This window comes from Staurois parvus, unplaced genomic scaffold (assembly GCF_062004578.1).
Source record: "Staurois parvus isolate SC_StPar_1 unplaced genomic scaffold, SC_StPar_1.0 ptg000041l, whole genome shotgun sequence".
Taxonomy (NCBI): domain Eukaryota; kingdom Metazoa; phylum Chordata; class Amphibia; order Anura; family Ranidae; genus Staurois; species Staurois parvus.
Window position 1 is genome coordinate 517,789 of NW_028317837.1, and position 26,965 is coordinate 544,753.

Consider the following 26,965-nt stretch of genomic DNA (forward strand, 5'->3'; position numbering starts at 1 on the left):
CTAAAATGGCTGAGAGGAAGAACGTTTGCCTGGGACAGGAAGTGACACAGGACAGGAAGTTACTCCAGACAGATTTATACAGAGGCTGCAGTATGGAGAGCAGACACTAGATGGTTCTGGTCGAAAAAAAGCTGACTAGCATAAAATAACAGGGAAAATAACCTGAAAAGCAAAAGACGATGGCGGCTCGTAAACTTCCTATTTGCAGCTTGAAGTCATTATCTCACAGTGGATTAGATCTCCCTCCTCCATTTTTTGTAGACCACCTGTACCTCCTTTGGTGGCCATTTTTCCTTGGTCTATTATCAATGAAACACAGTTATCACATTACAGTGCAGTGGAATAAATCTCCCTCCTCCATTTTTTTGTAGCCCACATGTCCCTCCTCTAGCGGCCATTTTCCCTTAGTCTGATATGAATGCTGGCACATTTTGTCCCCTGATATTAGACATTAGCCGGGTGATTGTATACACACAGCGGGCAGATCTCAATCAATGTCACTGACCCGAACACCTCCACTAGTAGTTTCTCACGCTCCTGCACATCCCGCTCCCATGCCACCTTTCTCACCCTTCTCCTCCTAACCGCAGAGGACATCTCCATGAACCCTGGCCCTACACCACCTCGCTCGCCCACACGGCACCCTCCCACTTTCACGTCCTGCCTCAACCCCCTCAACCTAGTATCTGTCCCCCTGCTCCCTAACCCCTTCCCCCCGCTTTTGTGTGCACTCCTGAACGCCCGATCGGTGTGCAACAAGCTCACTGCCATCTATGACCTCTTTGTTTCCCGCTCCCTTAACCTCCTAGCAATCACGGAAACCTGGATCCAAGTCACTGACTCCGCCTTCTCTGCAGCACTCTCCTATGGAGGTCTCATCTGGACCCATTCACCCAGACCCAACGGTCATAAAGGTGTTGGGGTTGGTTTGCTCCAGTCACCACTGAGCACCTTCCGAGTCCTCCCAAACCCCCCCTCCCTATCCTTCTCCTCCTTTGAGGCCCACTGTGTCCGATTATTCTCCCCAACCCCCCTTAAGATTGCTGTAATCTAACAGCCTCCCGCTTCCTTGATGACTTTTCCGCCTGGGTACCCTTCTTTCTCTACTCCGAGATACCCACCATCATCCTTGGGGATTTCAACATCCCTCTCAATACCAACAACCCGGACACATCCCAACTCCTCCACTTAACCTCCTCCTTTGCACTCACACAGTGCATACAATCCACCACCCACTCCGACGGGAACATCCTGGACCTTGTCTTCTCCAACCGCTGCGCTCACCACAACCTCACTAACACCCCCTTCCCTCTCTCTGACTACAACCTTATTACCTTCTCTGTCTCCTCATCCCCAAACACCTACCCCTCCAAATGTCATACTATTACCAGCCGAAACCTCTGCAACCTGAACCCTGCCCCCCTCCACTCTGCAGCTGATCAACTTTACAACAGCATCCTTCCCCTGTCCTGCCCCAACCTGGCCATGACTGCCTATAACGACTCGCTATCAACCGCCCTTGACTCACTAGCGCCTTTACCCACGCGAAACCTCAGACCCCAACCGCTCCAGCTCTGGCAGACTGATCACACCAAAACTCTCAAACAACGCAGTCGCGCGCTGGAGTGACTATGGCGCAAAACCAGATCCCCTTGTACATTCACAAATCTGCCTTCCACACCTACACCTCCTCCCTCCACGCTGCAAAACAAGCCTACTTCCTGATCTTCTTCAATACCCTCTCCTCCAATCCTCACCGGCTCTTCTCCACCTTCAACTCTCTACTCTCTCTGCCTCCACCCAGCACCGCACTCACCGCCCACGAGATTGCCAATTACTTCAAAAACAAGATTGACAAAATCCGCAGTGACATCGCCACTGCTCAAACTCCCTCCAAACCCATCTCCTCTCACACAGCAACCCCCTCATCACCCCTCTCCCTAGGCCTGACCACTGTTCAGACCTCCACCCACACCTAACATCCCTCACACTGAAGCCCCCTCAACACTCCACTCCTTCGACCTTACTACCATTGAGGAGGTCACCAAGGTCTTCTCTGAAGCCCGCCTCACCACCTGCCCCCTCGACCCTATCCCCTCACAACTCCAACAATTATCCTCCTCCTCCATCCTTCGCACCCTCACCCACATCTTTATTATCTCCCTCTCTTCCGATGCATTCCCCTCCCCCCTAAAGCACGCACACATCACTCCAATACTTAAAAAGCCCTCCCTGGACCCCACTGACTCATACAACATTACACTGATCTCCCTGCCGCCATTTACAGTCAGGTCCATAAATATTGGGACATCGACACAATTCTAACATTTTTGGCTCTATACACCACCACAATGGATTTGAAATGAAACAACAAAGATGTGCTTTAACTGCAGACTGTCAGCTTTAATTTGAGGGTATTTACATCCAAATCAGGTGAACGGTGGAGGGATTACAACAGTTTGCATATGTGCCTCCCACTTATTAAGGGACCAAAAGTAATGGGACAATTGGCTTCTCAGCTGTTCCAGGGCCAGGTGTGTGTTATTCCCTCATTATCCCAATTACAATGAGCAGATAAAAGGTCCAGAGTTCATTTCAAGTGTGCTATTTGCATTTGGAATCTGTTGCTGTCAACTCTCAAGATGAGATCCAAAGAGCTGTCACTATCAGTGAAGCAAGCCATCATTAGGCTGAAAAAACAAAACAAACCCATCAGAGAGATAGCAAAAACATTAGGCGTGGCCAAAACAACTGTTTGAAACATTCTTAAAAAGAAGGAAAGCCCCGGTGAGCTCAGCAACACCAAAAGACCCGGAAGACCACGGAAAACAACTGTGGTGGATGACCAAAGAAATCTTTCCCTGGTGAAGAAAACACCCTTCACAACAGTTGGCCAGATCAAGAACACTCTCCAGGAGGTAGGTGTATGTGTGTCAAAGTCACCAATCAAGAGAAGACTTCACCAGAGTGAATACAGAGGGTTCACCACAAGATGGAAACCATTGGTGAGCCTCAAAAACAGGAAGGCCAGATTAGAGTTTGCCAAACGACATCTAAAAAAGCCTTCAAAGTTCTGGAACAACATTCTATGGACAGATGAGACCAAGATCAACTTGTACCAGAGTGATGGGAAGAGAAGAGTATGGAGAAGGAACTGCTCATGATCCTAAGCATACCACCTCATCAGTGATCATGGTGGAGGTAGTGTCATGGCGTGGGCATGTATGGCTGCCAATGGAACTGCTTCTCTTGTATTTATTGATGATGTGACTGCTGAAAAAAGCAGTAGGATGAATTCTGAAGTGTTTCGGGAATATTATCGGCTCATATTCAGCCAAATGCTTCAGAACTCATTGGACGCCGCTTCACAGTGCAGATGGACAATGACCCAAAGCAGACTGCAAAAGCAACCAAAGAGTTTTTTAAGGGAAAAAAGTGGAATGTTATGCAATAGCCAAGTCAATCACCTGACCTGAATCCGATTGAGCATTTCACTTGCTGAAGACAAAACTGAAGGGAAAATGCCCCAAGAACAAGCAGGAACTGAAGACAGTTGCAGTAGAGGCCTGGCAGAGCATCACCAGGGATGAAACCCAGCGTCTGGTGATGTCTATGCGTTCCACACTTCAGGCTGTAATTGACTGCATTCAGGCTGTAATTTTATTACAGCATTCTCATCTTCACAGGTATTCTGTTGGTGGTATGATAGGTCCTTTATTAGGTTATCTGACTTTCAGAGAGGAGGATCTTGTATCACTTTTGAGATGCTACGCATACTTTTTGATATTCCGCTTCGTGAATATTATCATTATCGACAGATTAGACATATTTTTAATTCACATTTTGGTCTTACACCTTCATCTCCGATTTCATTTTTTGAACGTATTAGCCGTGACTCTCCTAGGGGCAGGGGTCTTTTTTCAGATTTGTATCGCCAATTTTTGGTTACTTTCTTTCCCTCACCCCCTCTTTATAGACAGAAATGGGAGGCTGATAGTGATGTCACTTTTTCTGATGAGGATTGGGATTCCATGGTGGATAATGTGTGTAAGAGCTCTAGATCTTTCTGTCCGTGAGACGGCCCTCAAAGTAATAACCAGATGGTATCATACCCCATCTAGACTAAACGCCATGTATCCAGGGACGTCCCACCTTTGTTTCCGGGGCTGTGGCTTTTCTGGTACTCTAGTGCATATATTTTGGGCCTGCCCAAGCCTCTCATTGCTGTGGCACAAAATTTCTGAAGTTGCCTCTGCAGTGGCAGGTGCTCCGGTGCATCTGTCTATGCAGTCCTGCCTACTGGGAGCCCCTATCTCGGGAGTTCAGACTGAGGTTATGCGGCTAATCCATAGCATTTGTATATCCACCCTATGGGCTATTGCCCTCCATTGGAAATCCCTCACAGTACCATTGACCACAGTTCTGCAGAGTTGATGCGGTGATGCTCATGGAGAGAATTCATTATACTCTATTGGATAAGATGCATTTATTTGACAGAAAATGGGAACTTTGGAGAACTCACAGGCATTTACTAGATCAATAAGGATCATTTATGCTTTGATTGATTGAGTTACTTTGTTGGTCGTTTTATAACTCTGCCTCCCTCTCTACCTATATTGCTCATGTACTTCATTTCTTTTCTCTTTTTCCCTTTATTCTACATAATTCCACCTTTGAAATGAATACTGCAGTTGTTCCTTGTTTCTGTTGTATATTCTATTTGAAGCTGTAATGCCACTTTGAAGTCTATTTCTTAGAAAATAAAAACGTTTGTAAACAAAATATATATTTAGTATAATTCTACAATTTTTGCAACTAACAGCTCAATGCTGTTAGCTAAACCTTCTACCAATAGCTGGACAACAAAATAACAAACGGATCACCCTTTCATCCAGCTGTGGTCTAATGCTGTGTAATGCCCATGATACCCAGCCAAGCATAGCCTCTTTGAACAATGCATACACTTACCAACTGCTTATATCTGCAGGCTGACATCTTATTCCCAATAGTCTATCCTTGGCCTGACTCCTCTATACAACAGATATTTAATATCTTGTTTTTTGGCCTCTGTGGCTTCTGAAGATGTTCACTGCTCCCCCACATTTTCCTTGGTAGCCCGAGTTGGGCCTGCCCAGGACTGTTTTTTCCCGTCCATTTATATGCCAGTGACATAGACAGATGGACAACCTACCTGTTTTCACATCATGGCCTTTTGGCCTCCTGACCTGTTTTGTCAGACATTTCTCTCCCTTTACTAACCTTGCTTCCCCCACTTCTTTCCTCTTTCTTTCTCTTATTCCTTTATCAGGGGTGATGATGTCACCATGATGCGACACCTACAATCAGCTTTGCATCTGTCCTTTATCATGGCTTCAATAAACTTACCCTGAATGTTCGGGGAATAAAAAAATTAAGGCCTTCAAATCCTTTGCCCATGCCAAAGCACATGTGGTGGGCCTGCAGGAGACTCATTTCACTGCCAGCCATATGCAGAAATATCTCAGCTCTTCCTACCCACAGGTTTATATGGCTTCTGCCGCAACTAAACACACAGGTGTACTCAAAGCTTTCCACTGCTCTACTCCCTTTACACCCAAGGCAGGGATCTGGGACCCAGAGAGCCATTATATTTTCTAGTGGGTCACCTCCTTGACTCAGAGGTCACTATAGCTTCATACTATGCCCCAATTGCAGTCCTAACTCCCATTTGCTACAAGTAATAGATTCCCATAAATTAGGTTCACTTTTACTATGTTGCAATTCCAGTCAGCTAGTTTATCCCTTTTTAGACAAATCCCCCATAACCTCTTATCCATCCACATCCTCCTGCCAGCAACAACTCCAACAACGCTCTCTCATAGACACATGGCAAGAAGCTAACCCAGCTAGAAGACACTATACATACTACTCATATCCACATAAAACTTTCTCCCACATTGACCATATATTTCTGACTAGAGGTATGTCCCCAGCCCTCCTATCCTGAACCATCATACCTTACCTCTGGACTGGTCACAAAGCTGTCCTCTTGACCCTCTCCTCCTGACACATAACACAACTGATGACATCTCTCTCCTGACCTTTTGGGAAGCCCATAAGTCTGTAATTAGAGGAGCCTGTATCAGCTTCATCATAGGCACCTTGATACACAAGGATCAGATGGGTTTTAACCCCCCTCTGCCAAGCCGAGACCACAGAGTGGTTTTGCTAGAACATGCAGCTTGCATACGCCGCATACCCGGCTGTTTCCTTTCCTTAGACATAAAAAAAGCCTTTGACTCCAATGGATATCACCCCTTTACACCTCCCCAAGGGCTTACTTGAGGTATGTGGGTTACAAGTCAGACTTTTTTTCCATACAAAGGGGAATGAGGCAAGGCTGCCCCTTGCCCCCCCCCCCCTCCTTTTCTAGCGAATGAACCTTTAGCACAGCTGATAAGAACTAACACAAATATTAAAGGATTAGAACTTGGCGGTCATCATCATAAGTTATGCTTTTTCTCTGATGACAATCTCCTCTTCATGTCTTCTCCTTTGATCTCAGCACCCAACCTTCTCCAATGCCTGGACCAATTTGCATTGATTTCGGACCTGGTTGTGAATCCCAAAAAGTCTACAGCTCTTAATATCTCTCTACCCTCCTTAACTGTGTCACATCTACAACGTCCCCCACCCTTCTCTTGGCCCAGTCAATATATTCCTGATTTAGGACCCAAGCTGATGGCAGACCTCAATATTCTATATTCTGCTAACTACCCTCCTATGTTAACACACCTTACCAATCTTATGACATCCTGGTCCAAACTACCCCTCTCATGGATGGGTTGTATCACAGTTGTAAAAAATGACATTTCTTTCCAAAATATTATATCTTTTTTGGGTCCTACCCATATATATACCTTCCTTTTTCCTCTGCATATTTGTGTCACCCACCACTTATGTATGTGGCACTATTAAACTGCATCTGCCCAGGTCCATCCGTACCTTACCGAAACTTAGAGTGATCTGGGGCTTCCAAACTTTGCAAAATATTTCCAAGCTGCACATCTTGCTCAACTCCCTAAATATCACGCAGTAAATGTGACCCCTCCCCCCATGGGTCACTATAGAGTCAGTAGATTGTGATGCCTTATCAGTTGCCAATTTACTATGGCTACACTCCAGAGACCATCGCTCACTCCAAAACCCAATTACTCAACACTACCCATCTATCTGGGACAGTCTAAAGTTCTGATACACCTTACAGTCACCCCATAACCCACTCATGGCATACCTCCTCCATCCAGGCTTTTATCCGGCATGAATGCCGCCATCTTCTTTTCATGCTTGTCCTAGAGCTAGTCTAGTTCAAACTTACAATTTCACAGCACCAGACTCCTTTATACCCTTCCAAACCCTTTGTGACTCCCACAAAATATCTAGACCTGAAAGTTTTAGATATCTTCAGATCAATCACTTTTGTTCCTCCCACTTACACACCAACCCCCTCCCTCCCAGACATGACTAGGTTTGAACACATATGTAAATGTGACCCCCATGTCAGAGGTTTGATTTCCACCTTATATACACAGCTACCAGCTCCACCACCTTACACTTCATACCATATACATCCAAGTGGGAATGGGATTTAAATCTACATTTGGAAATCCTCCTCCCAAAATATAGTAGCCATGGAGACTAACCACAAAACTCTCATGTCCTGGTAAAAAAGAAAAAAGTCACACAGGCGGTGCAAACACCTAGCGCATTATCCAAGCTTTATTAAAAAAAATAAATAAAAAAGACAAAAAACATACTCACAAAATATGTACATGAAAAAGCGTAAAAAGCCACAGTTATGGCCCAAACTGATGTCAGAGTGTCCGACTGGTTGTGCTGTCAGCCTGCTGATGCATTTCAGGGACGTGTCCCTGTCCTCAGAGCTGAAGCCGACAAGAGTTGATGCCCTAATATATATATGTGTGACCAGTGCTGCCTATAGCAAAGACCTCTCCCCTCAGGTACCTGGTCCCTGCCCGGATTACTGCATTCATTCCATACTAATCCCTGACTTGTTTCCATGGCTGCTATGAAGCAGTTACCCATCTTCACATGTGGTACCCATCATCAGTACCCATCATCAGTACCCATCATCAGTGCCACCTAACAGTGCCAGCTCATCAGTACCCACTAACAGTGCCAGCTCATCAGTGCCGCCTAACAGTGCCAGCTCATCAGTGCCGCCTAACAGTGCCAGCTCATCAGTGCTGCCTCATCCAATAAGATAAAATGAGCGCTGGATAAACATAGAAATGGAGCAGCTGGCATGAAAGGTAAGAACCTCAAAACCCTCTAATCAATAATAAATAAAACACACGCAGCGCTAAAGGTATGAAAAAAATGTAAAATCATAAATATCATGAATGAAATGTATGTAGATACAATGGAGAATATAAAAGTGACCAACTATGATCTCCATATCAATTATAGTGACATAAATAAATACACGCACTGAGGCGTATGGTGGAGTATAGATGTGATAAACGTCCCAAGTTGGCGTTTCAAAGTGCATACATGAAATATAAAAACGGTTAGTCTCTAATCCGTGTAATCAGTGCTGCCTATCAGTGCCCATCAGTGCTGCCTATCAGTGCCCATCAGTGCCGCCTCATCAACGCACATCAGTGAAGGAGAAAAATTACCTGTTTGCAAAATTTTATAATAGAAACAAAGAACTTTTTTTTCAAATGTTGTGCTCTTTTTTTGTTTATAGCACTAAAAATAAAACACCCAGCGGGGAGTAAATACCACCAAAAGAAAGCTCTATTTGTTTAAAAAAAATGATAAAAATTTCATATGAGTACAATATTGCATGACCGCGCAATTGTCATTTAAAGTGCGACAACGCTGAAAGCTGAAAATTGGCCTGGTAAGGGAGGGGGTATAAGTGCCTGGTAGGCAAGTGGTTAAGGACCCCACTGGCACCTTTTGGGGGGGTAACCGAAATTGACAGGTACCCGCTCCCACTTCTGCTGCAATCACCTAGGTCAGTGATGGTGAACCTTTTTGAGCCCGAGTACCCAAACTGCAACACAAAACCAACTTTTTTATTTCAAAGTGCCAACACTGGAATTAATCACTTGCCTACCGGGCACTTCTACCCCCTTCCTGCCCAGGACAATTTTCAGCTTTCAGTGCTGTTGCACTTAACAAAGACAATTGTGCGGTCATGCAACACTGTAACCATATGCAATTTTTATCATTTTTTCACACAAATAGAGCTTTTTTTGGTGGTATTTAATCACCACTGGGTGTTTTATTTTTTGCACTATAAATGAAAAAAGAGCAAAAAATTAAAAACATAAAAGGTTTCCTTTGCTTCTATTCTAAAATTTTGCAAACAGGTAATATTTCTTCTTTGATGTGCGTTGGTGAGGCTGCACTGATAGGCAGCACTGATGGGCATTGATGAGGCAGCACAGATAGGTAGCACTGATGAGGCGGCACTGGTGAGCATTGATGAGGAGGCTCTGATGATGCACTGATATGCAGGAAATGATGGGCACTGATAAGCGGCACTGACAGCACCAACTGGAGGCACTGACAGACGGCACTGACAGGCGGCACTGCTGGGCATCATTGATGGGTGGCACTGATGGGCAGCACTAATGAGGTGTCACAGATAGGTGGCACTGATAGGCGACACTGATAATGGGTACTGATAGACAGCACTGATAGGTGGCACTGACTGACATCACTGCTGGGCACTGACTGGCACAACCGCTGGGCACTGACTGGCAGCACTGCTGGGCTGCACTGATGGGCACTGGTGGGTGGCACTGGTGGGCACAGGTGGGCGGCACAGGTGGGCACTGGTGGGTGCATTGCTGGGCACAGGTGGGCACACTGTTGGGCACAGGTGGGTGCATTGCTGGGCACAGGTGGGCGCACTGCTGGGCACACGTGGGTGCATTGCGGGGCACAGGTGGGCGCACTGCTGGGCATAGGTGGGCGCATTGCTGGGCACAGGTGGGCGCACTGCTGGGCACAAGTGGGCGGAACTTGTGTGTGGCACAGGTGGGCACCGATCATCAGGGCACTGATGATCAGTGACCCTGATGATCGGTGCCGATCCCTGTTCTGACAACTGCCGGTTTTCGGCAGTACTTTCCTCACGATCTGACAGCGTGAGGAAAGTGCAGCCGAGAACCGGCATTTGCATTTCCCGGTGATCAGCGTGTCATTGGTCACGGCTGATCACGTGGTAAAAGGCCGCTGTGATTGGCCTTTTACCATGTCACGTGATCAGCTGTGTCCGCAGGACACAGCTATCACGGAGATCGCCCGGTGCGCGCCCCCGGAGGTGCGCAGGAGAGCGCGTTCTCTTCCTCTTCCTCTCTTCCTCCTGGCGTGCCCACTGAGATGGCTCTGCGTGCCAGCTCTGGCACGCGTGCCATAGGTTCGCCATCACTGACCTAGGTGATCAGAAGTAGAAGTTGTCCTCCCCCCTCCCTCCCTGTAGTCTTCTGGGACACATGAAAGGTCCTAGAAGACTACAGGACCATTCACAAAGCACAGAGATACTCGCACATGCTCAGTGGGCACCCGGATGTGAAGCCGCAAGCTGTCACAGCTGGGTGCCCACACTGAAGATGCTGGCACTGGAAACACAGGGCGGCCGGTGAAACGGGCTGTGGGGAGGACACTACAAGATTGAGGGACAGGTAAGTGCCCGTCTTTTAAAAGTCAGCAGCTACAGTTTTTGTAGCTGCTGACTTTTATTTTTTTTTATTTTCACTGGAACTCCACTTTAATGTATGAAGATATTATTTGTACTGTACAAATTACAACCTGTACGTTACCTCTAAGGGTTGTACCCCTTCTGACTTACTGTTGGTGAGTCCTGCAATCACATTGTTATCAGCTCCTTGTAAAACTATTATCTCTTTCCAATAAAATCTATGAACAAGAGAAGATATGGACCCCACAATTCCTCTATATACTCCACAATTCTCCCATGTGAACACCTCGTAAGTGGTTCTCCAGTATAGACTCCCAGTTTGGGGAACTCATTTAGAAGAAGCCATCAGCTAGAATCAAACTCACTACTCTACAGTATGGTGAAGACCAAGGAGGCCTAGCAATACCAAATGTTAGACTTTATATTATATCTGCCCAACTTCAACATCTTACCAGGTGGGACTTAGTAGACACATTAGATCCCATCTGTCGATTACTACTTCCATCAGATACAGATTTCACATCACTCTCACACTTGTTAATGGGCTTCAGATGGCACCAGTGGGAAAGGCATGATCTCTCATATATTTATTCCCGTCTTTTGACTCTTACCGAAGACTTATAGAAAGAAATGGGAAACAGAGAAAATAAGAGAGAGTGGTGGGAGGTGATTGTGACCTCCATACCTCTCATCTTTCTGTCCTCTTCACAGAAACTCAGTCATTTCTTTTGCATAGAGCTTTCAGGACTCCAGCTCAATTGTTCAGCTAGGACAGGAGGGATTTCTCCTTATGACCCCAATTGTAGCGGTGTTGTCGGGGATTTGATACACATGTTTTGGAGATGTCCAAAATTATTCAAAAAGTGGAACGATATGACCAGTATTGTAATGTTGGTATTCAATATTCCTCGGGTGTGCCTCTTGGTCTCAATAGAGGAGGAATTATTTACACCTCCTCCTATTACAAGTCATATAGCAATAGTGAGGCTGCTTGACCATAAAAAATATCCCGATCTTGGCTATCATCTCAAACTCCCAGCAGACACCAGTGGATTGAGCAGGTGAACTCCACATTAACATGTGAAAAACTAACTTACCAACATTGTAATTCCCCCAGGAGATGTATGTCTGGCAGAACTGGCTGGATACTCCTTGCTCTCTCCTGGTTAGTTCTTCATAGGCTTTTAAAATCTTATCTCTTTTAGCCCCATAGAAGGAGAACGGCCAGTTGTATCCTACTGAATGGTGACTACATTGAAGACTGATACTTGGGGAATGATCCTGTAGACACAGGCCTCATTGAACGGTGTCAGCTATCTATGTACAGTTGTGTTCAAAATAATAGCAGTCAGACATCACTAACCGGATTAATCACAGTTTTTGGTAGAAATGATATTTCTACATGGCAAATAATTTCCTAGCAGGTGTAGTAGAGTAATAGAAATCTAACAGACCCAACAGTCATGACATGCATGCTGCTGATTCTGTGTCATTGAATCACTCATTGAAAGGGGCATGTTCAATATAATAGCAGTGTGGAGTTCTATTAGTGAGGTCATTCATTCTTTGAAAAACAGGTGGCAATTATTGCCCTTATTTAAGGAAGGAAGGCAGCAAATGTTGGACATGCTGGTTACAGTGCATTTCTCTCTGAAATTCTGAGGAAAATGGGTCGTTCCAGACATTGTTCAGAAGAACAGCGTACCTTGATTAAAAAGTTGATTGGAGAGGGGAAAACATAAAGAAGTGCAAAATATGATCGGCTGCTCAGCTAAAATGATCACAAATGCTTTAAAATGGCAACCAAAACCTGAAAGACGAGGAAGAAAGCGAAAAACTACCATTGGAATAGATAGAAGAATAGCCAAAATGGGGCGGACTCAGCCAACAATCAGCTCCAGGAAGATGAAAGAAGGTCTGACGTTCCCTGTGAGGACTGTTACAATTAGAAGACGCCGATGTGAAGCCAAACTATCTGCAAGAAGTCCCCGCAAAGTCCCACTGTTGGAAAAAAGACGTGTGCTGAAGAGGTTACAATCTGCCAAAGAGCACATTGACCGGCCTAAAGAGAAATGGTGCAACATTTTGTGGACTGATGAAAGTAAGATTGTTCTTTTTGGGTCTAGTGGGCGGAGACAGTTTGTCAGATGACCCCCAAACACTGAATTCAAGCCACAGTACACTGTGAAGACCGTGAAGCATGGTGGTGCAAGCATCATGATATGGGGATGTTTCTCATACTACGGTGTTGGGGCTATTTATCGCATACCAGGGATCATGGATCAGTTTGAATCCATCAGAATACTTGAAGAGGTCATGCTGCCTTATGCTGAAGAGGAAATGCCCTTGAAATGGGTGTTCCAACAAGACAACGACCCCAAACACACCAGTAAACGTGCAACATCTTGGTTCCAGACCAACAAGATGGACGTTATGGAGTGGCCAGCCCAATCCCCGGATCTTCATCCAATAGAAAACTTGTGGGGTGACTTCAAAAATGAGGCAAAACCAAGAAATAGAGAAAAACTGTGGAATGTGGTCCAATCATCCTGGGCTGGAATACCTGATCACAGGGGCCAGAAGTTGGGTGACTCCATGCAACACAGATGTACAGCAGTTCTCAGAAACAGTGCGACTACAACCAAATATTCATGAAGTCATTCAAAGGAAAGCAAAACCTTCAAACATTTCTCAGTTTATATAGTGAATGTTTGAGTTTGTAAAGAAGAATACAAACACGGCCATTTTTTTTTTGAACCGTCTAATATTTACTTTTCTTCCATTTTTTTAGAGGAACAACACAAATTTGATATATTTTTCTTCATGTTTTGATTTGGAATAGAATGTGTCGTGTTCCCAATGCATTTGTGTGGATGGAAATAAAAGCTATTAGAAGGATTTTCAGCTTTAGTCACTTTTTCCAACACACTGCTATTATTATGAACACAACTGTATGTACTGGGGGGGAGTTACTTGCCGTGTACAGCTGAATTGTTCTAGGCTGTTTCTTCTTTTCTCTGTTCATTTGTTTATAAAAGGTAAAAGTGACACCATAGACAAAGCAAGTTATTGTTCTGTATGATCTGTAACAGTGCCACAACCGCCTATACGTGAGAATGTATGACTCCATTGTCTGGGCTGAATGTTGGGAATACTGTGCGCACTTAGAAACTTTATTAATAAAATATATTTGATTAAAAAAATTACTGTAGATAATGCTGTACATATTCTTTCTATTCATAAGATATATTTAGTAATGAACATTAAAAATAGAAAGCAACTTTATGTAGCCCTTTATATAGAATTATTTTCTTTTTTTTTGTACAGGTAGATTGATGAACCAAGTTTTCGGTCATGTTGGTCTTCATGAATATAGCTGAGTCACATGGAAAACAAGACATATGGATGTCTTAATTGACTGAAAGTCTTTATTGCAGTTCACTAGAGGATTCACACGGGATACAAGTCATATCTGTGTTCTAAAAGTCATGGTTTGGATCCTCTTCCACATTGATCCAGCAGGAGAAAAGTAATTTCAGTGTTCTGGAAGTGACAATGGCTTTACAATAAAGTCCAACCCAAGTATACATAAGAGGAGTCATTTCAAACTACTTCTTATTTGGAGATTTTACAATGGAGAGAAAATATATCACACACCAGAAGGTTCACAATGGAGAGAAGCCATATTGGTGTTCTGAATGTGACAAAGCTTTTATAAAGAAGTCAAATTTTGTCAGACATCAGAGGATTCACACTGGAGAGAAGTCATATCAGTGTTCTGAATGTGATAAAGCTTTTACACGGAAGTCAGATCTTATCAGACACCAGAGGATTCACACTGAAGAGAAGCTATATCAGTGTTCTGAATGTGATAAAGCTTTTACAGATAAATCACATATTATCTCACACCAGAGGATTCACACTGGAGAGAAGCCATATCAGTGTTCTGAATGTGATAAAGCTTTTACTCAGAAGTCAAATCTTATGAAACACCAGAGGATTCACACTGGAGAGAAGCCATATCAGTGTTCTGAATGTGATAAAGCTTTTACAGTGAAGTCAAATCTTATCAGACACCAGAGGATTCACACTGGAGAGAAGTCATATCAGTGTTCTGAATGTGATAAAGCTTTTACACAGAAGTCACATCTTATCACACACCAGAGGATTCACACTGGAGAGAAGCCATTTTAATGCTCTCAATGTGACAAAGTTTTACAGTTAATGCCGGTCTAATCTATCACCGGAGGTTTCATAAATTTCTGCATTGATTAAATTCTGGAGGAAAAGGAATATTAAAGAAGTTTCAGGTGTCACAAGTTAGTTTCACATCCCCAATGTCATCCCACAAGCTAGAGAAGAAGGGAAAAGATAAAATGTTACTTTAAAAGAAACACTAAAATCTGAGCAAACTGGAATGTAATGATTGGATGAACTGAGTTTAGTGCTTATGTCCATCAATACACAACTAGAAGGGATTTGAATATTTTATCTTTTGATATTTTTTGATGAGGGGAGGGACTGATGGTTGTGTTATTGGTCTTGATGGAGAAGTCAGGGAGGGGACACGGGCTGGGGGGAATACTAAAAGCTCAGATTTGTTAAGATTGAGTTGGAGGAAGTGGAGTGACATCCATTCCAATATGTCACTTAGTAGGTTAGTAATGCGAGAGGAGACTGAAGGGGTGAGGTGAGGAGTAGAAAGATAGATTTGTGTGTCATCAGCATAGAGATGGTACTTAAAACCATGGCAGTAGGGGAAGGAGGTGTAGATGTAGAAGAGTAGGGGTCCAAGAACTGAACCTTGAGGTACCCCTATGGAAAGAGGGAGTGGAGAGGAGGAGGCAGAGTTATAGTTAACTCTGCTCTCTCCTGGTTCTCCTACCTATTGCAGAGCTTGTTCAGAGTCTTGGAGGCCAACTGAGTGGAGTTTTTTGAGGAGGTGGGGTTGGTCAACCATATCAAAAGCTGCAGAGAGGTCAAGTAGTAAGAGTACGGAGTAGTGGCCATTGGTTGGGATGAGTACGGAGTAGTGGCCATTGGTTGGGATGAGTACGGAGTAGTGGCCATTGGTTGGGATGAGTACGGAGTAGTGGCCATTGGTTGGGATGAGTACGGAGTAGTGGCCATTGATTGGGATGGGTACAGAGTAGTGATCATTGGTTGGGATGAGTACGGAGTAGTGGCCATTGATTGGGATGGGTACAGAGTAGTGGCCATTGGTTGGTATGAGTACAGAGTAGTGATCATTGGTTGGGATGAGTACGGAGTAGTGATCATTGGTTGGGATGAGTACGGAGTAGTGGCCATTGGTTGGGATGAGTATGGAGTAGTGGCCATTGGTTTTAGCAGTTAGTAGATCATTAGTGAGTTTTAGTAGGGCAGTGTCAGTGGAGTGTAGTGAGCGAAAACCAGACTGTAAAGGGTCAAGAAGGTTGTTGTTGGTGAGGTGGAAGGAGCTCAGGCGATTGTAGACTAAGCGTTCTAAGAGTTTAAAAGTAAATGAGAGCAGGGAGATGGGTCTTAAGTTGTTCAGGTTGGTGGGGTCCAGGGAGGGCTTTTTAAGTATGGGAGTGATGTGCGTATGCTTTAGAGGGGAGGGGAAGGCACCAGTAGAGAGGGAGAGATTGAAGATGTGAGGGAGCATAGGATGGAAGAAGACAGTGACCGTAGTAGTTGTGAGGGGACAGGATCCAGGGGGCAGGTAGTGAGACGGGCTTCTGAGAAACCTTAGTGACCTCTTCGGTAGTAGCAAGGTCAAAAGAGGAAAGTGTTGAGGGAGGTTTAGTATAGGGTATGCTAAGTGGGATGGATGTCTGTGCAGTGGCAATGCCCCTATGAATTGCATCAATCATGTTTTTGAAATGATTTGCAATCTCGTGAGCAGTGAGTGAGGTACTGGGTGGAGGTGGAGAAAGTTGAGAGTTAGAAGTAGAGAAGAGACGACGAGGACTGGATGACAAGCTATTGATGAGAGTGACAAAGTAGGCTTGTCTGGCAGCATGGAGGGAGGAATTGTATGTGAAGAAAGCAGATTTATATCGGGTGAATGCTTGGTGAGATTTGGTTTTACGCCACAATCGCTCCAGCACACGGCTATGTCGTTTAAGATTTCTGGAGTTGTCAGTCTGCCAAGGTTGTAATGGTCGGGGCCTGATGCTTCATGTTAGAGGAGCAAGTGAGTCTAATGTGGATGAAAGTGAACTGTTGTAGACAGCAGTGGCCAGGTCAGGGCAGGACAGGGGAGAGATTCTGTCATAGAGTTGGTCAGTTGCAGAGTGGAAAGGAGAAGGGTTCAAGTTGTGAAGGTTTCTGCAGGTGATTGCTGATTGGAGGGATACGTGTTTGAAGATGAGGAGACTGTGAAGGTGATGAGATTGTGATCATAGAGCGGAAAGGGGGTGTTTGTGAGGTTGTAGGATATCCTCTCATGGGTGACAACCTTTCAGGTAGGTCTGTGTCTGTGACACCAGCTAGAAATAAGTCTCTGTTCAGTGAGAAAACAACATCCCAAGCTGATGCAGGCCTTCCAATACTGAGTTACTGCTGATTTAGGGGATGTATTCAGCAGTAAAACGTAAGCCCAGCTGGCCACTTGTGTTCCATGTGGTTCTGCCAAATGGGATTCCATCAGGTGAAGATCAGAAATCCTTGTTCCATGTTTTCTCTTTCCAGCTATTACTCCTCTCCATAGACTAATCACACAATACAACTGCCAGAGATCTGAACTTACAAAGTGCTGAGTGTGCGGTCATATTCCTACCACTTCTTCCGGGGGACTGACATTCCTCTGATTGGGGTTCACAATAATCACTCTGAGTGCACACATCTCTTTTTGGTGTAAAGTTTCTAAAGAGAACTTCTTCTCCCTGGAAATATTACAACGTTGGCACCAAAGTGTAACTATGGGCAAAATCAGTAATGACATTAATAATGAAATCTGTCATTAGCAGAGCAGGTTTTGTTTTTCTGAGTCTCTTATTGTTTTATTTTTTGTTGTCCCTCCCAGTAGATTGTTTTTTTTTTTTCTCTACTTCCTGTAGAAGACTAAGTCTTTAGGGAAAAATGGCAGTTGGAGGGGTTGGGGCAAATCCTATAACACTGCTTGGGGTGCTCACAACTGTCAGTTGTCATTCATATGGGGGGTTGGACCTTATAGAGAACCTGTTGCTGTAACTGCTGTAGAAGCGTTAGCTGAAGTTGGGCTTTACTTGTTGTGTGTCTTACTTATAACTCAGGTCTGCGACTATAAAGCTGTTTGATTATTTTCATCTAATTTCCATGTATTTTGGTGTGCTGAAAACAAATAAAAAAATATTGAAAACAAATAAAATATTGAAAAAACTCTTAGACGTCATGATTTGTCACAAAATGCAAAATTGTCTTCAAATTTATAAAAAAAAAATTATTTTTTGTTTTTTTTTTTATATTATGGGTTTTTAACCAAATTTAAAGTCCAAATTACTATTAATTAATTCACATAAGTGCATTTAAGATATAAAATGCCAAAAAAAACCTTAAAGGGGTTGTCCGAATTATGTAAAAAGAAATATAGCACTGTAAATCTGATGGTCAGCAATATATACATAAGCTAAGCAAGTTTTAGGGAAACAAATTCTATTTCCTCATTTCCCTAGTTCTCTTCTGGCCCTTTGTTGTTATTTGCTCTTTCCTCTGGGTAAATGCATCTATCTCCTATCTCTGCTCTTAACTAGAGAAACGCATTGACTCCTGCTGCTTTCCTCTGGGTGAATGCATCTATCTCCAATCTCCGCTCTTAACTAGAAAAACGCATTGACTCCTGTTAAATTCAGAACAAATGGTGTATTTATATTTGTGTATGTTGACCATTCCTCACCTCCAGCTGCACTCAGGTTTACGACTGTAGCCTGTTCCCTGAGAACCATCCCCCACTATTCATGTGATCCTTATCAGCTTCTAATTGGGGTGGAGTTGAATGCTCATTTGAGCATCTCCCTATAAATTTAGATCAGCTCATGGGGGGAGATCACTGAGGGGGGGCACAGTCTCCGATGGGGTTCTGCATTGAGCGAGTGCTGCGTTGAAGGAGTGCGATGCAGTTAAACACAGCAGTTGAACTAAAGCAGGAGAACTTCAGCAGCAGGAAGACACAACAACAGCAAGAAACTCTACTGCACGCTGGACAGACTGCAAGCAAACACCCCGGGAAACATCTCTTACATGCCTGAGACCCACTCCGTGTACCTTTATATAATACGCCCCTCTTCTCCTTATCATATTACTATCCTCTGTTCCCAAATCTCATTTCTTTACCGCTCTGCTCCACCCCAAAACTTGTACATCTCCCCCTCATTGCTATCATCTCCCTACTATTGCTCTCATCACCTCCCCAAAATGCCTCTTCCTCTCCTCCTCATTTTCCTCTCCTCCATTCCCAAAATCCATTCACTATATCCCTCTGCCCCTCCCAAACAATTGTATATTGTGTCCTCACTGCTTCCTTCACCCCTCAACGGCACCCACCACCTCCTCCTATTACTCCACTCTCCCACTGACCCCAACACCTCCACTAGTAGTTTCTCACGCTCCTGCACATCCCGCTCCCATGCCACCTTTCTCACCCTTCTCCTCCTCCTAACCGCGGGAGACATCTCCCCGAATCCTGGCCCTCCACCACCTCCCTCACCCGCACAACACCCTCCCACCTCCACGTCCCGCCACAACCCCCACAACTTAGTATCTGTCCTCCTGCTCCCTAAATCTCCCCCCCTGTTTTCATGTGCACTCCTGAACGCCCGATCGGTGTGCAACAAGCTTACCGCCATCCACAACCTCTTTGTTTCCCGCTCCCTCAACCTCCTAGCGATCACAGAAACCTGGATCCAGCCCACTGACTCTACCTTCCCTGCTGCACTCTCCTATGGAGGTCTCACCTGGACCCACTCACCCAGGCCTAACGGTCGTAAAGGTGGTCGGGTTGGTCTGCTCCTGTCACCGCAGAGCACCTTCCGAGTCCTCCCAAACCCCCCCTCCCTATCCTTCTCCTCCTTCGAGGCCCACTGCGTCCGACTATTCTCCCCAACCCCCCTGAAGATTGCTGTGATATACCGGCCTCCTGGATCCATACCCCGCTTCCTGGATGACTTTTGCTCCTGGCTACCCTTCTTCCTCTCCTCTGAGCTACCCACCATCATCCTTGGGTATTTCAACATCCCTGTCAACCTCAACAACCCGGACACATCCCATCTCCTCCACTTAACCTCCTCCTTTGCACTTGCACAGTGCATACAATCCACCACCCACTCTGACGGTAATATCCTTGATCTTGTCTTCTCCAACCGCTGCGCTCCCCACAACCTCACTTAAACCCCCTTCCCTCTCTCTGACCACAGCCTTATTACCTTCTCTATCTCCTCGTCCTCCAACGCCTACCCCTCCAAATGTCACACTACTACCAGCCGTAACCTCCGCAACCTTAATCCTGCCCCCTCCACTCTGCAACTGATCAACTCCATGACAGCATCCTCCTCCTGTCCTGCCCGACTTGGCTATGACTGCCTACAACAACACGCTGTCAACAGCCCTTGACTCACTAGCGCCTCTAACCACACACAACATCAAACCCCGACCGCTCCAGCCCTGGCACACTGATCACACCAAAACCCTCAAACGACACAGTCGTGCCCTGGAGCGACTATGGCGCAAAACCAAATCCCAACACGCCTTCACCCGCTACAAATCTGCCTTCCACACCTACACCTCCTCCCTCCACACAGCCAAACAAGCCTACTTCCTGACCCTCATCAAGGCCCTCTCCTCAAATCCTCACCGACTCTTCCCCACCTTCAACTCTCTACTCTCGCCACCCCCACCTCCACCCAGCACCTCACTCACTGCCCTTGAGATTGCCAATCACTTCAAAAACAAGACTGACACAATCCGCAAGGACATCGCCGCAACTCACATGCCCTCTCAACCTGTCCCCTCTCACACAGCTACCCCCTCATCCTCCCTCCCCCTCGACATAACCAGCAGGGACTTCGTTGCTGCTCAAACTCCCTCCAACCCCGTTCCCCTTCACTCAGCTACCCCTTCATCACCCCTCTCCCACGGCCTCACCACTGCTCTGACCTCCACTTCCCCACCCTACATTCTTCATACTGAAGCTCCCCCAACACTCCGCACCTTTGACCTTACTACCATCGAGGAAGTCTCCAAGATCCTCTCTGATGCCCACCTCACCACCTGCCCCCTCGACCCTATCCCCTCACAACTCCTACAACCTCCCTCCCCCTCCATCCTACGCTCCCTCACCCACATCTTCAATCTCCCCCTCTCCTCCGGCACTTTCCCCTCCCCTCTGAAACATGCACACATCACCCCCATACTTAAAAAGCCCTCCCTGGACCCCAATGACCCGAACAACCTCAGACCCATCTCCCATTTACATCTAAACTCCTTGAGCGCCTAGTCTACACCCGCCTATGCTCTCACCTCAACGACAACAACCTCCTCGATCCCCTACAGTCTGGCTTCCGTCCCCTACACTCCACCGAAACTGCCTTACTCAAACTCTCCAATGACCTGCTAACCGCCAAAGCTAATGGCCACTATTCAGTGCTCCTACTCCTTGACCTCTCTGCGACCTTCCACACAGTCGACCAACCCCTCCTCCTCAAAAAACTACACTCCCTCGGCCTCAGAGATTCTGCTCTCTCCTGGCTCTCATCCTACCTGTCACAACGCTCTTTCAGCATTACCTATAATGCTACCACCTCCCCCTTACTCCCCCTTTCTGTTGGGGTCCCTCAAGGTTCCATCCTTGGGCCCCTTCTCTTCTCCATCTACACCTCCTCCCTTGGCCAACTCATACACTCTCACGGCTTCAACTACCACCTCTATGCCGACGACACACAAATCTATCTCTCAACCCCCCACCTCACCTCCTCGGTCTCCGCCTGAATCACACACCTACTGAGCGACATATCAGACTGGAAGTCGCTCCACTTCCTTAAACTGAACCTCTCCAAAAGCGAGTTTCTTGTCTTCCCTCCAGCCCGGACACCACCCCCCATTGACTTCTCCATCACATCCAACAACGCCACCATCAAACCCGCCCTGCAGGCCAGAGTACTTGGTGTCATTCTGGACTCCAACTTATCCTTCCAGCCCCAAGTCCAATCTTTAACAAACTCGTGCAGACTCCACCTCCGCAACATTGCCAAAATCCGCACGTTCCTAACCCCAGAAAACAATAAACAGCTCATCCACTCCCTCATCATATCACGACTCGACTACTGCAACTCCCTCCTCACTGGCCTGCCTCGCCGCTGGCTATCCCCGCTTCAGTCCATCCAGAATACGGCTGCCAGACTCATTCACCTTTCCAACCGCTCTGTCTCCGCCACCCCCCTCTGCCAATCCCTCCACTGGCTTCCGATTGTGCAACGGATCAAATTAAAAATCCTAACACTAACGTACAAAGCCGTCCACTAGAGATGAGCGAATCGAAGTAGCCGAAGTGGAATTCGAGTCGAATATCGGAAAAATTTCGATTCGCGCCGAATCCGAAAAATAGCCTACTTCGGACGCGCGAATCGAAATTTTTCCGAAAATGGCGGCTGACATGTGCGGCGACGGAGCGGGGATGTCTGGGAAGGCGCGCAGACAAGGCGCGCTGACCCATAATGCATTCCTCAACGACATGTGATCGCATCAGCCAATCAGCAGCCAGCCAGCCAGCACTGTGTAATGGTCGAGCTATAAATAGCGGCCATTTTGGAATTCTTCATTTGCCTGCAGTCATTGAAAAGAGGCAGACCGCTCTGTATTAGGGACAGAGTTAGGGCCACAGAAACGATACTTGGGGACAGAGAAACGTTACTTAGGGACAGAGAACCATTACTCAGGGACACAGAATTGTTAATGAGGGCCACAGAATCGTTACTTAGGGACAAAGAAACGCTAGTTAGGGCCACAGAATTCTTACTCAGGGACAGACAGAATTGTTACTGAGTGCCAGAGAATTGTTACTTAGGGCCACAGAAACGTTATTAGGGCCACAGAATTGTTACTCAGGGACACAGAATTGTTACTGAGGGCCACAGAACTGTTACTTAGGGCCACAGAATTGTTACTCGCACAGACACAGAATTGTTACTCAGGGACACAGAACTGTTACTGAGGGCCACAGAACCGTTACTTAGGGCCACAGAATTGTTACTCGCACAGACACAGAATTGTTACACAGGGACACAGAATTGTTACTGAGGGCCAGAGAACCGTTACTTAGGGCCACAGAATTGTTACTCAGGGACACAGAATTGTTACTGAGGGCCACAGAACTGTTACTTAGGGCCACAGAATTGTTACTCGCACAGGCACAGAATTGTTACTCAGGGACACAGAACTGTTACTGAGGGCCACAGAACTGTTACTTAGGGCCACAGAATTGTTACTCGCACAGACACAGAATTGTTACTCAGGGACACAGAATTGTTACTGAGGGCCACAGAACCGTTACTTAGGGCCACATAAACGTTAATCAGGGACACAGAATTGTTACTGAGGGCCACAGAACCGTTACTTGGTGCCACAGAAACGTTAATCAGGGACACAGAATTGTTACTGAGGGCCACAGAACCGTTACTTAGGGCAACAGAATTGTTACTCAGGGACAGACACAGAATTGTTTCTTGAGGGACACAGAACTGTTACTGAGGGCCACAGAACCGTTACTTAGGGCCACATAAACGTTAATCAGGGACACAGAATTGTTACTGAGGGCCACAGAACCGTTACTTGGGGCCACAGAAACGTTAATCAGGGACACAGAATTGTTACTGAGGGCCACAGAACCGTTATTAGGGCCACAGAATTGTTACTCAGGGACAGACACAGAATTGTTTCTTGAGGGACACAGAATTGTTACTGAGGGCCACAGAACCGTTACTTAGGGCCACAAAACGTTAATCAGGGACACAGAATTGTTACTGAGGGCCACAGAACCGTTACTTAGGGCCACAGAAACGTTAATCAGGGACACATAATTGTTACTGAGGGCCACAGAACCGTTACTTGGGGCCACAGAAACGTTAATCAGGGACACAGAATTGTTACTGAGGGCCACAGAACCGTTACTTAGGGCAACAGAATTGTTACTCAGGGACAGACACAGAATTGTTTCTTGAGGGACACAGAATTGTTACTGAGGGCCACAGAACCGTTACTTAGGGCCACATAAACGTTAATCAGGGACACAGAATTGTTACTGAGGGCCACAGAACCGTTACTTAGGGCCACATAAACGTTAATCAGGGACACAGAATTGTTACTGCGGGCCACAGAACCGTTACTTAGGGCCACAGAATTGTTACTCAGGGACACAGAATTGTTACTGAGGGCCACAGAACTGTTACTTAGGGCCACAGAATTGTTACTCGGACAGACACAGAATTGTTACTCAGGGACACAGAATTGTTACTCAGGGACACAGAATCGTTGAATTAAAGAGTATGTCAGACAACATGCAGAGGAGTGGCAGAGGAGGCAATGTTTTAGGAGCGAGCAGACGTGGCAGCAGAGGAAGGGGTCGAGGCAGCACTATTCGCAGCCGGAGGCCAGTGCTCCCGGTGTCATCCAGCGGTCGTGTCTCCACCGACAACCCTGCCGTCATCGATTGGTTGGCTCGGTCGTCTTCCTCTTCCCAGGTCACCTCTGACACCTACAGCCAACGGTCGGTGGGTACGTCAGACACAACCGTTAGTTGGCATGGCCCGGGACCAAGCCCACTGAAATCACATGTCCTCTACCTGCCCCTGTCCTTTGCTGTTCCCTCACCAAGCGAAGTATCGCATGCTGTGGGCTCAGCCCCACTGTACAGTGAGGAAGAGCTAACAGAGGGCGGTCAGGAACGGGGGGAGACATCGGCCTTTTCAGCAGCCAGGCGAACAAGTACTGGCGAGGAGAGTGGCTCGGTAGCCGGTCTAGAGACAGGTCTGTCTCCTGACCCAGACGCAGCCGAGGGGGCTAGTAGTGAGGCGGAGACCCTACTTGATGATGAGGAGGTTGATCGCACTTGGCTGCCTCGTCGTCATCAGGCAATTTCTTCCGCATCATCAGGAGAAGAGGGTGGCAGCTTGGCAGCGAGCGAAACAGTCGGTGGGTTGCCCAGGAGGCAGCAGGGTCGCATCAGTGTCAGTGGAGCCAAACGTCCACGGAGTAGAGCACCAGCTCCACTGCAGCCTACCACCACGGCCAGTAGTGGTGCCGGTGTGCATGGAGGAAGTAGCAGTCAGCCAGTGAGGAGTAGCGGGGGCAAAGTTTCCTACTCGGTGGTGTGGCAATTTTTCGTCAAGCCGCCCCGAGGAAGTAAACGTAGCCGTATGTCGACTATGTGGCCAGAAATGCAAGCGTGGCCAGGGGGCCCATGTTGGGACTACAGCGTTGCGTCAGCATATGCAGCGTCACCATTCGGTGGCCTGGGAAAACCGTGATAAAGATACGGCGGTTCTGCCTGCCCCAGCCCCCGCTCCATCACCCGCTCCGTTACTTGCTCCGTCACCCGACGTCGTCAATTACCCTCTATCAGCCAGTCAAGGCTCCAACACCTCTGCTGAGGGGAGTTGTCGCTCGTTGGCATCTTCCGCTCGTTCAGATGCTCCTTCTCCTGCTACTCCTCTTCTCGGATTCCGTCAACAGTCTTTCTTGGAATCCGTTTCCAAGAGACAACAGTTTGCGAGCACGCACCCGACGGTGCAAAAGCTGAACGTCCTCCTGTCCAAGTTGCTGGTGCTGCAGTCCCTCCCTTTCCAACTGGTGGACTCAGCACCTTTCCGAGAAATGATGGCTTGTGCCGCGCCGCGGTGGAGAGTGCCAAGCCGTCATTTCTTCGCCCAAAAGGCAGTGCCAGCCCTGCATTCACATGTAGAAGAGATGGTGGGCCAGTCTTTGAGCATGTCGGTCTCTGCCAAAGTGCACGACAGCGCCGACGTGTGGAGCTGTAACTACGGTCAGGGACAGTACATGTCATTTACGGCCCACTGGGTGAACGTGGTGCCGGCACAGCCGCACCAGCAACTTGGACAGGTCACAACGCTTTTGCCTCCACGTTTGCACGTCCTTGGTCCAGCAAACATGTCCGCCTCTACCACCTCTTTTTCCGCCGTGTCCTCAGCCGCCACACCCGTGCCAAGTCCCATTACCCGACCGGCATATCACATGTGCAGGGCGCAACGGTGTCACGCTGTGCTGCACCTGGTATGCCTTGGCGAACGTAGTCACACAGGGGAGGAACTTCTGAGTGTAATGAACAGACAACAGAAAGAACATGGTGTCTGCTCTGCGTCAAGGAAGGTTGTGCCATGCGCCATGCATGGCTCACGTGTTCAATCTGGTTGTCAAGCGGTTCCTAAAATCCACCATCCCACTGCAAGACATCCTTAAAATGTCACGTAAACTGTGCATGCATTTCAGCCATTCCTACACCGCAAAGAACACCCTCCTTGAGCTGCAGCGGCAGAACGGAATTCCACAGCATCGCCTGATCTGCGACGTTGCAACAAGGTGGAATTCAACCCTACACATGTTAGACTGCCTTTACGAGCAGCGAAAGGCCATCACCGATTTCCTGATGTTACAAGCGGATAAAGGTACTCCCCTGTGTAACTTAGATGTCAGCCATTGGCAGCTCATGCGTGACACCTGCCGCTTGCTCAGGCCCTTTGAGGAGGCCACGCTATTCGTGAGTCGGCAGGACTATGGGATGAACGACGTCATTCCTCTGTTGCACGTCCTGGAACAAATGCTGTTAACAATGGCTGGTCAGGGTGCGGTAGACGTGGCGCACAGATCTCAACGCCACATGACCCCTGTGGGGCCAGGACAGGAAGAAGAGGAGGAGGTAGAGGATGACATTTGTGCTCCGGAATTATTGAGTGAAATGGGTGGTTTTTCCACTCAGCGGACAGGAGTGGAGCAGCAGGAGCATCTGGTAGAGGAGGAGGAGGAGGAGACAGAGGACCCAGACGCACCGTGGCAGTATGCTGTGGAGATGGAGGCAGGGAGTCCCTCGCATTCCTTGGCACAAATGGCCCATAGCATGCTCGGTTGCTTGCGTAGCGACAGCCGAATAATAACCATCAGACAGAGGGATGACTTTTGGCTGTCCACCTTGTTGGACCCTCGCTATCGTTCCAAAATGGTGGCCTTTTTCACACCTGCTGAGAGGGAGGCCAAAATTACGTACTATAAAAACCACCTATG

The 26,965-nt window shown here is 46.9% G+C and overlaps 2 pseudogenes; both read left to right on the forward strand.

Moving 5' to 3' along the window:
• LOC149470501 (uncharacterized) overlaps positions 1-15,013 on the forward strand; it is a 205,369-nt pseudogene extending 190,356 nt beyond the window's left edge.
• LOC149470503 (uncharacterized) overlaps positions 1-26,965 on the forward strand; it is a 322,485-nt pseudogene that overhangs the window by 59,896 nt on the left and 235,624 nt on the right.